The sequence below is a fragment of the Rutidosis leptorrhynchoides genome, chromosome 11 (assembly GCF_046630445.1).
Source record: "Rutidosis leptorrhynchoides isolate AG116_Rl617_1_P2 chromosome 11, CSIRO_AGI_Rlap_v1, whole genome shotgun sequence".
NCBI lineage: Eukaryota > Viridiplantae > Streptophyta > Magnoliopsida > Asterales > Asteraceae > Rutidosis > Rutidosis leptorrhynchoides.
In genome coordinates this window covers 229,743,265-229,759,707 of record NC_092343.1, presented here as the reverse complement: position 1 = coordinate 229,759,707, position 16,443 = coordinate 229,743,265, and positions in this window count along the sequence as shown.

The window sequence follows — 16,443 nt, the reverse complement described above, 5'->3', positions numbered from 1 at the left end:
ACGTAGGAGAATGTTTGACGTATTCTAAGGTCAAAGCTGAGCATCAGAAACCATCAGGTCTACTTCAACAACCCGAAATCCCGGAATGGAAATGGGAAAACATTACCATGGATTTCATCACTAAATTGCCAAGGATTGCAAGTGGTTTTGATACTATTTGGGTAATAGTTGATCGTCTCACCAAATCAGCACACTTCCTACCAATAAGAGAAGATGACAAGATGGAGAAGTTAGCACGACTGTATTTGAAGGAAGTCGTCTCCAGACATGGAATACCAATCTCTATTATCTCTGATAGGGATGGCAGATTTATTTCAAGATTCTGGCAGACATTACAGCAAGCATTAGGAACTCGTCTAGACATGAGTACTGCCTATCATCCACAAACTGATGGGCAGAGCGAAAGGATGATACAAACGCTTGAAGACATGCTACGAGCATGTGTTATTGATTTCGGAAACAGTTGGGATCGACATCTACCGTTAGCAGAATTTTCCTACAACAACAGCTATCATTCAAGCATTGAGATGGCGCCGTTTGAAGCACTTTATGGTAGAAAGTGCAGGTCTCCGATTTGTTGGAGTGAAGTGGGGGATAGACAGATTACGGGTCCGGAGATTATACAAGAAACTACCGAGAAGATCATCCAAATTCAACAACGGTTGAAAACCGCCCAAAGTCGACAAAAGAGCTACGCTGACATTAAAAGAAAAGATATAGAATTTGAAATTGGAGAGATGGTCATGCTTAAAGTTGCACCTTGGAAAGGCGTTGTTCGATTTGGTAAACGAGGGAAATTAAATCCAAGGTATATTGGACCATTCAAGATTATTGATCGTGTCAGACCAGTAGCTTACCGACTTGAGTTACCTCAACAACTCGCGGCTGTACATAACACTTTCCATGTCTCGAATTTGAAGAAATTTTTTGCTAAAGAAGATCTCACTATTCCGTTAGATGAAATCCAAATCAACGAAAAACTTCAATTCATCGAAGAACCCGTCGAAATAATGGATCGTGAGGTTAAAAGACTTAAGCAAAGCAAGATACCAATTGTTAAGGTTCGATGGAATGCTCGTAGAGGACCCGAGTTCACCTGGGAGCGTGAAGATCAGATGAAGAAGAAATACCCACATCTATTTCCAGAAGATTCGTCAACACCTTCAACAGCTTAAAATTTCGGGACGAAATTTATTTAACGGGTAGGTACTGTAGTGACCCGAACTTTTCCATGTTTATATATATTAATTGAGATTGATATTTACATGATTAAATGTTTCCAACATGTTAAGAAATCAAACTTGTTAAGACTTGATTAATTGAAATATGTTTCATATAGACAATTGACCACCCAAGTTGATCGGTGATTCACGAACGTTAAAACTTGTAAAAACTATATGATGACATATATATGGATATATATATATAGTTAACATGATACTATGATAAGAAAACATATCATAAAGTATATTAACAATGAACTACATATGTAAAAACAAGACTACTAACTTAATGATTTTTAAACGAGACATATATGTAACGATTATCGTTGTAAAGACATTTAATGTATATATATCATATTAAGAGATATTCATACATGATAATATCATGATAATATAATAATTTAAAATCTCATTTGATATTATAAACATTGGGTTAACAACATTTAACAAGATCGTTAACCTAAAGGTTTCAAAACAACACTTACATGTAACGACTAACGATGACTTAACGACTCAGTTAAAATGTATATACATGTAGTGTTTTAATATGTATTTATAAACTTTTGAAAGACTTCAATACACTTATCAAAATACTTCTACTTAACAAAAATGCTTACAATTACATCCTCGTTCAGTTTCATCAACAATTCTACTCGTATGCACCTGTATTCGTACTCGTACAATACACAGCTTTTAGATGTATGTACTATTGGTATATACACTCCAATGATCAGCTCTTAGCAGCCCATGTGAGTCACCTAACACATGTGGGAACCATCATTTGGCAACTAGCATGAAATATCTCATAAAATTACAAAAATATGAGTAATCATTCATGACTTATTTACATGAAAACAAAATTACATATCCTTTATATCTAATCCATACACCAACGACCAAAAACACCTACAAACACTTTCATTCTTCAATTTTCTTCATCTAATTGATCTCTCTCAAGTTCTATCTTCAAGTTCTAAGTGTTCTTCATAAATTCCAAAAGTTCTAGTTTCATAAAATCAAGAATACTTTCAAGTTTGCTAGCTCACTTCCAATCTTGTAAGGTGATCATCCAACCTCAAGAAATCTTTGTTTCTTACAGTAGGTTATCATTCTAATACAAGGTAATAATCATATTCAAACTTTGGTTCAATTTCTATAACTATAACAATCTTATTTCAAGTGATGATCTTACTTGAACTTGTTTTCGTGTCATGATTCTGCTTCAAGAACTTCGAGCCATCCAAGGATCCATTGAAGCTAGATCCATTTTTCTCTTTTCCAGTAGGTTTATCCAAGGAAATTAAGGTAGTAATGATGTTCATAACATCATTCGATTCATACATATAAAGCTATCTTATTCGAAGGTTTAAACTTGTAATCACTAGAACATAGTTTAGTTAATTCTAAACTTGTTCGCAAACAAAAGTTAATCCTTCTAACTTGACTTTTAAAATCAACTAAACACATGTTCTATATCTATATGATATGCTAACTTAATGATTTAAAACCTGGAAACACGAAAAACACCGTAAAACCGGATTTACGCCGTCGTAGTAACACCGCGGGCTGTTTTGGGTTAGTTAATTAAAAACTATGATAAACTTTGATTTAAAAGTTGTTATTCTGAGAAAATGATTTTTATTATGAACATGAAACTATATCCAAAAATTATGGTTAAACTCAAAGTGGAAGTATGTTTTCTAAAATGGTCATCTAGACGTCGTTCTTTCGACTGAAATGACTACCTTTACAAAAACGACTTGTAACTTATTTTCCCGACTATAAACCTATACTTTTTCTGTTTAGATTCATAAAATAGAGTTCAATATGAAACCATAGCAATTTGATTCACTCAAAACGGATTTAAAATGAAGAAGTTATGGGTAAAACAAGATTGGATAATTTTTTTCATTTTAACTACGTGAAAATTGGTAACAAATATATTCCAACCATAACTTAATCAACTTGTATTGTATATTATGTAATCTTGAGATACCATAGACACGTATACAATGTTTCGACCTATCATGTCGACACATCTATATATATTTCGGAACAACCATAGACACTCTATATGTGAATGTTGGAGTTAGCTATACAGGGTTGAGGTTGATTCCAAAATATATATAGTTTGAGTTGTGATCAATACTGAGATACGTATACACTGGGTCGTGGATTGATTCAAGATAATATTTATTGATTTATTTCTGTACATCTAACTGTGGACAACTAGTTGTAGGTTACTAACGAGGACAGCTGACTTAATAAACTTAAAACATCAAAATATATTAAAAGTGTTGTAAATATATTTTGAACATACTTTGATATATATGTATATATTGTTATAGGTTCGTGAATCAACCAGTGGCCAAGTCTTACTTCCCGACGAAGTAAAAAATCTGTGAAAGTGAGTTATAGTCCCACTTTTAAAATCTAATATTTTTGGGATGAGAATACATGCAGGTTTTATAAATGATTTACAAAATAGACACAAGTACGTGAAACTACATTCTATGGTTGAATTATCGAAATCGAATATGCCCCTTTTTATTAAGTCTGGTAATCTAAGAATTAGGGAACAGACACCCTAATTGACGTGAATCCTAAAGATAGATCTATTGGGCCTAACAAACCCCATCCAAAGTACCGGATGCTTTAGTACTTCGAAATTTATATCATATCCGAAGGGTGTCCCGGAATGATGGGGATATTCTTATATATGCATCTTGTTATTGTCGGTTACCAGGTGTTCACCATATGAATGATTTTTATCTCTATGTATGGGATGTGTATTGAAATATGAAATCTTGTGGTCTATTGTTACGATTTGATATATATAGGTTAAACCTATAACTCACCAACATTTTTGTTGACGTTTAAAGCATGTTTATTCTCAGGTGAATATTAAGAGCTTCCGCTGTTGCATACTAAAATAAGGACAAGATTTGGAGTCCGTGTTTGTATGATATTGTGTAAAAACTGCATTCAAGAAACTGATTTCGATGTAACATATTTGTATTGTAAACCATTATGTAATGGTCGTGTGTAAACAGGATATTTTAGATTATCATTATTTGATAATCTACGTAAAGCTTTTTAAACCTTTATTTATGAAATAAAGGTTATGGTTTGTTTTAAAAATGAATGCAGTCTTTGAAAAACGTCTCATATAGAGGTCAAAACCTCGCAACGAAATCAATTAATATGGAACGTTTTTAATCAATAAGAACGGGACATTTCAATTCGGACAACGAAATATCCGCTCGAAGCAATCATTAGTGTACAACGAAATATATCACTAACTCTTGGTCGGTTTGGACAACGAAATGTCCATCATTAGTGTACAACGAAATATATCACTAACTCTCGGGCAAATTGGTCAATGAAATATCCATCATTAGTGTACAACGAAATATATCACTAACTCTTGGTGGTATAGACAACGCATACCCGGCCCCTCTCCCGCCCTACAAATGGATACATTATATACACATATGTATAATCATTCCACTCACCTCGAGATGCCCGCACAAATCATATATGTAAACCGTCTCCAAACGCAACCGGGCAAGCTTTTACCTATAATACGCATATAGATATACACACAATCAACATACATTCTCTACACGAGAATTTGACTCCAACACCCTTAACCGAGGGTTTATACCTACCTCCACAATCCGCCCATTTAGACACCTAAAGTGGACTTCACCAATTACCACTACGGGTGGTAATTTCGACCCATTTAAAAACGTCATTTACCACTTAACAAAAGCGTTTAACATCCATTTAATCCAAACTAGTGTCATCATCAATTTTGACCCAATTCAAAGTCAACTCGTTTTGACATAAGTCAAAAAATGCCCAAACTAATCAATAATCACTAACACAAGTGAAAATGGCCCTAATACACCAATTAAATCAATTCACAAGTGTTAAACACTTATCTTACCCAATTTGACACATAAACCCTAATTTTGACCCAATTCAAAACTAGTCTTCCAAACATACCCAAATGGGTTCCAATACTTCCATAATCACTAAACTAAGTGATTACACACTATTTACGAGCTCTAAGCAAGGCTAAGTCGTTCACCAACCCAAAACCCGCAATCATCAACAATAAACCCGATTACTAGTTCAAATCTTCCATTAATGACTAAACGGGTTATCCCAAGAACATACAAGTTGAAACCCCAAATTGATTATCAAATCAAACAATAAAAACTCGGAGTTAGAACTTACCAACACTACCACAACGTAGCCGTGAACGAGGAGAACAACTTTAACTCTCGCGACCCGACCCGAATCACACTCCTTCTTCTCCAAATCCCCAACTCTCTCTCTAGAACCTCCTCTCTCTCACTCTAGGGTTTGGTTGGGAGTGTTTGTGGGTGAAAATGGGGATAAGAGTAAGTTTAGATCAGTTTTGGTGGCCCAAATGACCCCCAAGTGAAAAGACCCAAATACCCCCTTTTAAAAGCTTCAAAAAGTCACAGATGGCTCGTCAGGCCTTTTGGACAGCGTCCAGATTAACTGACTCAGTTTTCTGAACTTGTTTTGGTCGTAACATTCAAACCGTAACTCCGTTTTCGATGATCAAATATCGTTGGAAACGTAATGAGATTTCCTTTCTAATGGTAAGGTTTTAGAACATCAAATCTAACTTTATTTGGGATCCAAATATACGCTTACATGCCTCGTATTTCGAATGACGTTCAAAATAACGCGTAACGGGGTGTTACAACTCTCCCCCACTTAAATTGGATCACGTCCCCGTGATCTCCGTCATGTTAACAAACCGAACCCACACTCAAAGGTCCTCCGACATACCTCCAAACTCGATATCTACAACGTTTCCATTAATTCGGATATTTCACCTCACGCTAATAATCACTAGCGCGCATTACCACAACAAACGGTATCTCATACACTCAACGTCTGATTGCCCACTTAGGAAAAATACGGAAAACACCATCATCCATTCAAGTTCTCTCGGCTAAAACTCGCAACAAGCTACAACCATAACTATATCACCCAACGCGATCTACTAGGTCCACTACTCCGCGAACCAAGTCTTGCATTAATCCAAATCGAGAAGGATTCATGCCGCGTCGAAACTCAGTACTTTCAACGGTCCATAACCGTATCACTCAATGATCGCACATCCGCTTATGTGTAAACATTTGCTTTCCACCCCAGAAACCCATGATTCTCAATTTTACAAGTCAATGCCAACGGGGCAATCGACACGCTCATCCGACTAGTACTTCTTACAGTCACCACAACCGGGTTATTCCTTCAATGAAGAAATTTCGGTACTGCCAAATAATTACACTGGGAACACAAACTTTCCCACCAATCGATCCGCACATGACCACCAGTCTCTGGATTAATCCAGGATGACATTAATACACCACGAACTAGGAAAAACATCAACACTCGACATAAGGTTTCTCCTCTGAACCATATAACACGTCTTCCTAGTTCTAGCATAAAAGCTATTCGCATGCTAGAATCCTGTCAACGGCGAACTATCATCACAAAATTTCCGCAATTCGCCGCACGACTCACAAAATAGTCTCCAAATCCATTTGAACCTTCCTACCTAGACCGTCCGTTAAGGATGGCCTCGACATTTCAATGCGACCTACGGGTCACATCACTATGGTACACACTCTCGCAAACAAACAACATCCACGTGTCTCGATGTGAGACAATCAGAATCGACACTTTCCTCTTCACAATCATCCGTAAAGTGGAATAATCCACTGACAATCTCCACGATTGCGTTTCCCGACAGGGAAAATACGATATTCGCCACGATATCGAACTCGTTCTCATTCAATTATACTGTCCGGGTTTCACGACAACCTAGATTTTTCAATATAAGAGCACCCGCAACGACAACTTCATTCTCTCACTCCGGGATCTCAAACTTCACATTTGGTCTCATACCGCACATTGGTACTACACGACCACCTTACATAGGAAGCCTTACACTTCCTTCGATCCCATCTTCATAATCTGCACTCATAACATTCCAGAGTTGTAACTCACAATCGTAAAGCACGATCTCGAGTTGACATTAGCAACCCGTCACTCTTCCTTGTTAGGGACTCCGAATACCTATTGAGGCCTAGCAAGGTACACTCCGACACTTTGCTACATATAACACCACTGGAGCTTCCTCGGGCGACAGTAAAAACTCCCCCACTTAGAATTTGGCTCCACATTCTCACCGCCAAGATGATAACATCCTGAGGAATTAGCATTCCACGAAACACATGACCATTCTCGTCACTGGTCATACACTCCAAATCACAACGAATTCAATTCGGGCTCTCAGAGCCGACATACACATTCGCTTGAAGTGATTTACACGCGATAACATCGCATCCTCATACCATAAATACAATTACTAGTCCTTCATCATTCGCAAAGTGAACTCCATCAAAGTGTCACATACGCCTCTACGACTAGGCATATGCCACTCCACTTAATCAGTCGTGCATCTCAGTCGAGATCACCCGCCCTTCCACGCAACGAACCTTTATCGACAATTGCTCACTCTCCTGGAGAAGAGTGACCAATTCCGACACCCTAATTGTGTCCACCACAATATCAACACTTCATCGTAGCCTTTGGACTAACCGACCATTAAGTCCTTCACCGGCTCACCGGTCATCTTTAACCGTCTGTCACTTAAGAGCAACAAGATTTGCTCACCCATCACTTCATAAGAAGTATTCATCACAATGCTCTCAAAATTCGACTTTCGCAACTGTCGAATTACTATCACCTTTCGATCACTATTATAACCTCCGCTGCTTCCAAGGGTATCTCAAGGACACCCTAAGCACAAAGTGATCACACCATCACCGGAGTTGAACATTACACTAGAAGGTATAAAAAGGTACCTGACGCAGTGTCATGCAGACTCCCACCACAATCAACCGAATTTTAGAAACTCGATCTTTAGGTTCCGTACACTCGATGTCACCCATCTCTTCACAATAATGACCCAAAGTCATACCCACCCGACAAACCTTACGGTTTATTGTCTTATGAAATTTACTAGCGATCACACACTGCCCGCAACTCCACAAGGCCAAACGATATAGCCTAATGAAGCCCTTTATCTAACACTAAGGAGATGCTTGAAAACACCAAGTCTTACACCCTTCCGTACATCGACACATCCACCGCTACAAGGGATATTCCGTTAGGAATGTTACCCTATAACTCACAACACACTAACATAATCATCGTTATACGGGTCCCACTCCCATTAGTTTAACGACCCGAAGATTCCGCGATTCGCCAATTCCAAGACGACTCACAACTAGAATCCTAACACGATTCTCTAACTACACATTCTACCGAGTGTAACTCAATTCTACACTCATTAAACTTGTAACGTCCCATTACGGAATTCAGATCCTCGTCGCACACACACATACACACTAATCGGTTATTCTAGTTACGATGGGTAACTTTAACCAAATGACAATCACAATAGTGCACCCACTACCTAGGGTGACTAAGTACGCGCCAAACTCGTGAGTTTGCTCGCTCACTTAACTAACCGAATCCACCGTAACACTTCTCGACTCGCAACGAACCCGATGTGACTACAAGCACATCACCCGAGACAACTGATGTCGAACGAGGTGTATATAAAATAGTTATTATTTTACTAGGAAAATACTATTAAATACGATACAATTTTACACAAGATATTTATTTATTTATAGAATGGATATACTTAAACCTTGCTACAACACTTATAGGCAGTGTACCTAATCGTACAGTAGTGTAGTTTTTAGTAAGTCCGGTTCGTTCCACAGGGAAATCTTTAAACAAAGCTCAACGCTATATAAAAATACAAATATATATATAGGTAATATTATTATTATAAAGGGGGGTTTTTACCGTTTAATGATCGGTTTGTCGATTTAAAACTTTAGTCGCAGTTAAAACCTAATGTAAAATATAAAATAAATACAAGACTTTAAATTAAAGCGTAAAGTAAATAACGATAATGAAATTGCGAATAATAAAAATGCGATAAAATTAAATTGCGATAATTAAAAGTACGATAATTAAAAGTGCGATTAAATAAAATAACAATAAATAAAAGTGCGATAATTAGAAGTGCAATTAAATATAAAATAAAGGAAATTAAATATGAAATAAAAGAATTATGCTTATTTAAACTTCCGTAATCATGATGTTTGACGTGTTGATTTTAGTTTTATGCCCTTGGGTTAATTGTCCTTTGTCCTGGATTATTCAATATGTCCGTCTGGTTTTTGTCCATAACAGTCCATCAGTCATAAATATAAATTGCAAGTGTCCTTGACAAATTATTATTATACCCGAAGTTAAATATTCCAACTAATTGGGGATTCGAATTGTAACAAGGTTTTAATACTTTGTTTAATGAATACACCAGGTTATCGACTGCGTGTAAACCAAGGTTTTACTACTTTGTTAACAATTACACCAATTACCCTTGAATGTAATTTCACCCCTGTTTTAATTATTCTAGTGGCTATTAATCCATTCCCGTGTCCGGTTAAATGAACGATTATTCGTACATATAAATACCCCGCCCATCGTGTCCGATCGAGTGTATATGGTAATTTATAGGGACGCCCAATTGTAAATCTTTATATTAACATTAACAAACTTTCATTTAGTTAAACAAATATAAAGCCCATTAATAGCCCATAGTCTAGTTTCCACAAGTGTCGTTCTTTTGTCCAAACCCCAATTATGGTACAAAGCCCAATTACCCAATTTTAGTAATTAGCCCAACATCATGATTACTTCGTTTTAAATAAGCATAATAATAACTTAGCTACGAGACATTAATATAAAAAGGTTGAACATAACTTACAATGATTAAAAATAGCGTAGCGTTACACGGACAGAATTTCGACTTACACCCTTACAACATTTGCTAACATACCCTTATTATTAGAATTATAATTAAAATTAAAATATAAATTATAAATATAATTATATTTACGTATGAAGAGGAAGAGAAAAAAGATGATTAAAACTCGGCAGAAAACTGGCTTTTTATAGGACCTGACCAGCAATCTCACACCATGCGACTCGCATGGATTTGTGCTTCTGGCCATGCGAGTCGCATGGCCACCCTGGATTCAGCCAACTACTTTGTTTTCTTCTTGCCGACGTAATATAATAATAATAATATATATAATATATAATTATATATAATTATATATATATTATATTATATTCTTGTGCATAGTAGACTAGATATTTTTGGTCCGTTGCGTCGGGCGTTTCTTCTTGGCTCAGGTCCCGGTTCCGGATTTTCGGACGTCCTCGCGTATTATTTTAAATCGCGTACTTTGCGTCTTGTAACTTGTACTCTTGTCATTTTGAGACGTTCCTCATCAATATTTTGAACATTTTTAATTGTATCTTGTACTTTTTAGCTCTTTGGACCTTTTTGTCTTCAATTTGTCGAATCTGCCTTTTGTCTTCACCTTTTATTATTTAAACGAATATCTCTTGTAAATAGAACAATTGCAACTAAAAGCTTGTCTTTCTTGAGGAATAATGCTATGAAATATATGTTCGTTTTTAGCATTATCAAATATTCCCACACTTGAGCGTTGCTTGTCCTCAAGCAATATCGTATTGAAATACTAGAATCACTTCTTTATTCTTCACACTTTGTACATCAGTGATTTCTATACGGCGGTATAAACAATGGTAGTAACGATATGGTTTACAGTCCCACATGACTATAAAAATTTAGATCCATTAAGGAAATTGGATCTTTATGAAAACATTTGATCTTTTGAAAATTAAATCTAGTTTTTACCCTAGATAAGTTTTCCGGAATAACCCTTTACCGGTGTTTGCAAAATATTTTTGTGGGTTTGGTGGGTTTCAGATTTGAAAATTTAGCTCAAAACTTGCGGTTTTGTGTCACCCACTTGCTAACCTTGTATTTGGAAAGCAACACGTCCAGTTTACTTGTTCCGTATATTACCTTTCGGTAAACTACCGTCCGGTTGTAAAGGAAAGTGTTGAACAAGCAACTGTTAAGGCAATGTCCCGTGACATGCTTTTGATTATGGTCTATAACGTGTCGGACGCAATTACTATCCTTGGTAGGAGCAATAGTAAAGCTCACCCTTATAATTTGTCGGTTTGGCACAAAGTCCTGTTTTTGACCATGTTATGCAACCACCGTTCTTACGGTTGACACCCGATTTAGTTCAGGTGACCTAATGAATTCCAGGTGAATTCCTAGGATTTTACGTTCAATGGTAATGAACGCATTGAAAATAGGGTTTTCAGAAAACAAATCGGTTTGTAATTTTTATCAAAATATTTTCTCGTTCAAGCTCGAGTTTAGATATCATCGAATTCCATGAGTTTGAATTCTCAATCTTTAAGGTCAATCTCAAGGATTGAGTAATATCAGGCTTAAAAGCTGATTTTTGATCTTTAAGGAGATTATCCTTTCTGGGGATCTGATTCATTAGTCTTATCCAGCTAATTTGCATGGTGCCCCCCATTGTACAAGATAAATCCTTCTCATGGTTAGGATAAATCTGACCACTTGGCGACCCTGTTTAATGCTGAGGTCCATGGATTTCCTGCCGATTTTAGAAATGACTTTTCTAGATTTTTCGTCAACCTACAGCTGGTCTGAACGACAACTTCATGACCTAAATCAAGAAGCGCGTTTCTTTTTCGGAAGACTTTACTTCCTTTTAATGATGGAATTGATTCATCGTGTAGATCCATCTTTTCTTTCATCGGGTAAAACAGTTTAGTTTAGTCCAAAGCAAAAGTATTTTCAGTTATTTGTTACAAATATATGTGACATATGTTTAAAATAACTTGGTAAATTTTCCCACACTTGGCTTTTATTTTCCTTTTTATCGTCCTCTATTCCATTTTAAATGAATTTTAACATTTTAGTTTGTTTCTCAATTTATGTCCTTTCCGAGGTAACAATAATTTCGGTGTTAAAACCTAGTTTTATCGTTCATAAATATGTATAAACATGATTTTGAATTCATTTAATTGAAAATTTTGAAAAATTTTACTAGAATTGGGTAGTCAGTATATAAGACTAGGGCTGTTCTTTTTTATCAGAGAGCACTAGATTCTAATACAACTACTGCTTTACTAGTATTTTTAATGGTAACCAAGTGTTTAATATAAAAATTTTAAAATCCGAAAGAATTTAACCCCTTCCCACACTTAAGATCTTGCAATGCCCTCATTTGCAAGAAATCAGTAACAATTTAAATTATTGAGGGTGATTTGTGTGAAAATGATTAAATTTTTACCAAAGTTTCCAAATATATTGGCGTTTGTTTGCTGAATGATAAATGGTGCACGTCATTTGTTCATTCCGTCTTGTTGTTATTTCACATATATTTTGCATCATTGTCGTCAAAATTACTTGCTTTTGCTGAACTTAATGCCAGTCTTTGAAAACGCGTTGTTTTACCCTGTTTTGTGCATAAAATAGAATACATACAATACAAATATAATCATACATGTAATTTGAAATGGAACTTTGGCATCCCACTTTCAAACTATAAGAAAAATATTAGTACACAATAATAATAGAAATATCAAACATTACATAAACGTAATAAAATGTTAAGTGTTTAAAATAAAAATATAAATTACCAACTTATCTCTACTGATCAGGAGGTGGGTTAGGAGGAAAATTAGGATATGGATCCCAATTCATGTTCGCGTCCGGGTTCCATGGCTGATTATAGGTGAACTGGTATGCTGCGTCATAATCATATGAATCATAGGGTGGTCTCATTTCTGGCTGATGTGCGGGATAGTATGCGGGTCGGGTCGGATAATACATCTCGCCAGGCTGCAACTGGCTTATAATTTGGCGCTGATGATAATCCCATCGGCCATGCTCTCGTTGCCGGGAATGCTCGTAGTCATTCCGGCGTTGCCATGCCTCGTACTGCATATGCCTATCATAGTTCGTCATGTATTCATCCTCCATACGAATGCCTAAATCAAGAGCAGTCTCCCGAACAACTCCTATAATGTTGTTCGCCTCCTCCATCTCGTCATCCGAACCTCTCTCTACCTGTCGCTGAGGTCCCTCGTATCGATATACCCGACCACGTCTCATCAATAATACCCTTGCACCGTGATAAAGGTTTGAACTTATAGTTTCACCTCCGTCCTCTATTTCGTTCATTGGACCCCCTTGGTGCTTATCCACACCTAAATACTCTCCAATGAGAGTAATGAAAATACCACCACCTATAATACTCCCCGATTTCATCCCCGAAACTACATTAGCGAGATAATAACTAACACAATAGGGAATGTTAACGAAACTCCTCGGGTCTCTAATACACTTAAGGTAGAACAAATCGTTTACGGTCAATTTCTCCTTATTCCTACCCCTTTGTGTAATTGTGTTTGCTAAGAATCTATTAATCACCCGGAGTTCAGCTCTGTCTATATCTAAGTATGTATGATTTCCACTGGCGTGAAATTCATTAAAGTGGGACATACGCCTCCAGATGGCGTTAATATCAAATTCCCTATCTACCCTTTCTCCTTGGGCAATCAGGCTATTACAGTCGGGGCTCAAAAGTTCAGCAGGGGTGTAAATCTGTAAGGCCCTGGCTAAATCTATCATGGACATTCTGTACATGCGTCCACCTAACAGAAATCTAATAAAGCTTCTATCATCTATCCTCCTAACATCACTGTTTAACTTAATAGTACTAAGTAATTCTATACACCATTCCCTATATATGGTTCTACGAATGGAAAATAGGCGCATCCAATCGTTAAACTGAGAATTACCATACCTTTGCACCAATAATTCCCGAATCGGTTCGGCAAGGTCAACTGTTTCCAAAGGTACCCAGTCAATTGCCCTTGGCATTTCAACAACCTTAAAGTAGAGAATGTGCATGTTCTTTTGATAATCTGGATACTCTATCCAACATCGATCAAATCTCAGATTTGGGTGTAACTGATCTTCATTAATGTCTAAGCTCAGAATCCTTTGATGTGGAGCGAATTGACGAAACTGATTCATAAATAATTGATCTTGATCGTGATATGGAATATGTTGCTCCTCCTGTTCTTCTTCTTCTTGTTGCATATGTTGTTCTTGTTCATGAAACATTTCTGGTTCGGGCTCTGGTTGCCTGGATGATGATGCTCCTGAACCTCCAGTATCGGCTTTCTGCAAAACACATTAAACACAAAATTTGTGCATCCAAATATGCATTAGTGTTAGCAAAATAATAACTTGAAACAATTATGATGACATGTTCAATTCATAACACATTTTATACACATTTTCTTAACAATAACAATTCTACATTTTTACATACGAAAATGTATACAATGTTTTATCACATTTAAACTCTTAAATATGTCAACAATAATCATTATAGCAATTAAACACTTGTTACATGGCATTCAAATCAAACTAGTGCTCATTTTCATATTTTTGTCAAGTCTACACTTTGTCAAATAAGCATATACGAAAAATGTACATCAAGTTCATAATCATTTATCTCAAATAACATGCCAAAATAATCACTACTAGCAATGAAACAAGTTTCAAATGGCCTTTATATCAAATTATCCAAGTTCATGAATTTTTAGACTTAAAAAGTCCACTTTAATTCTCAAAAACATGTTTAGGCTCAAAGTTTGGATCAATTAACTACCTAAACATGTTACACTACTTAATTTAGCAACAATTCATGACAAAAATCGGCCATAACCTGTTTATATCAAAAAGCCCCAAATTGCTCAAGAACACAAACCCTAGATTCTAAAAAAAATTGAAGTTTTTAGCTTCAATTCATGTTAAATAGCTTCTATCTAGGATATACATGCATAATATAACAACAATTTAGCTCTAATTACACCTAAATTTAACAAAATCAAAATATAAATTTTCTAGCTCAAGAACACAAAAATTCGAATTTAAAGAGATTATGGGTGAAATCTTTACCTTTCTCCTGAAGGGGTTGAGACTACTGAATCTAGGCATGATTATTGTGAAATTTTTGCAAGAAATTTGGTGAAAATTGGTGAAAAATTGAGAGAGTTTGGAGAGTTTTCGTGTATGTGTGTGTTATTGTGAGAAAGAGCAGCTCGGCTGAGTTTTTTATCCTGTCCAGTTTTTGGCCACCATGCGACTCGCATGGTTTTAGTCTTACCCCCATGCGAGTCGCATGGGGGTATTTTCCAGGATTTTTATATATATATATATATTTTTTTTTTTTTTTTTTTTTTTTTTTTAATAACCTTATACTTTTAAAACATAAAATTTAATAAAATTTTAAAAATTTTGTTTCTTTTTAAGACGAGGTCGTTTCGGGACGATGCCCTAGTCCGTCCCTCGACAAAATTTTAAAATTTGTCTTTTTGTAGCGATTGTTTTAAAAGCTAAGATTTTTGGGTTTTTTAATGTTTTTGGCATACTTTAAATCAATAAGATTAAAAATAATGATAATAAAAGTTCTCGTCCCTCCCTCGGGTAAAGCAATTTCGGTTCAAAGACCTAGTCTTCAACTTACGACGAATTTTTAAAAATCATATTTTTAACTTAATGAGATAAAGTAAATTTTTGTTTTTAAATTCACACAACATAAATATAAAATTCAAAATTAATATTAAAAATTCACACCAACTCAAGATTTAAAATGCATAAAATTAAAAATTAATATTTTAAAAATTCACACCAAACTTAAAATTTGAAATGCATAAAATTAAAAATTCATATTTTAAAAATTCACACCAAACTTATATAAATTTTTCAAATATTTACAATTTTAAAAATATTGTTTTTATAAAGTTTACAATATTAATTTAAGGTTTAAATATTAATTTTAAAAACATGGTAAAAATAAAATTAAAAATCTTTTTGTCTTTTTATCCCACTTTAATCAATCAAATATTATCAAAAATATGCGCCCCTCTTTTCGGTAAAGTAATTTCGGTTCCAAGACCTAATTTAACTCATGACGAATTTTTGAAATATTTTGGGTTGATTGATTAAAGATATTTATACCTTAAGAATAAACGTTAAATTTCGCAGTGATGTAATAAATTTTTGAATGATATCAATAATTTCGGTCGCCAAACCTAATTTTATTTAATACCAATTTAATACTTTTTAGCGAACAAATTA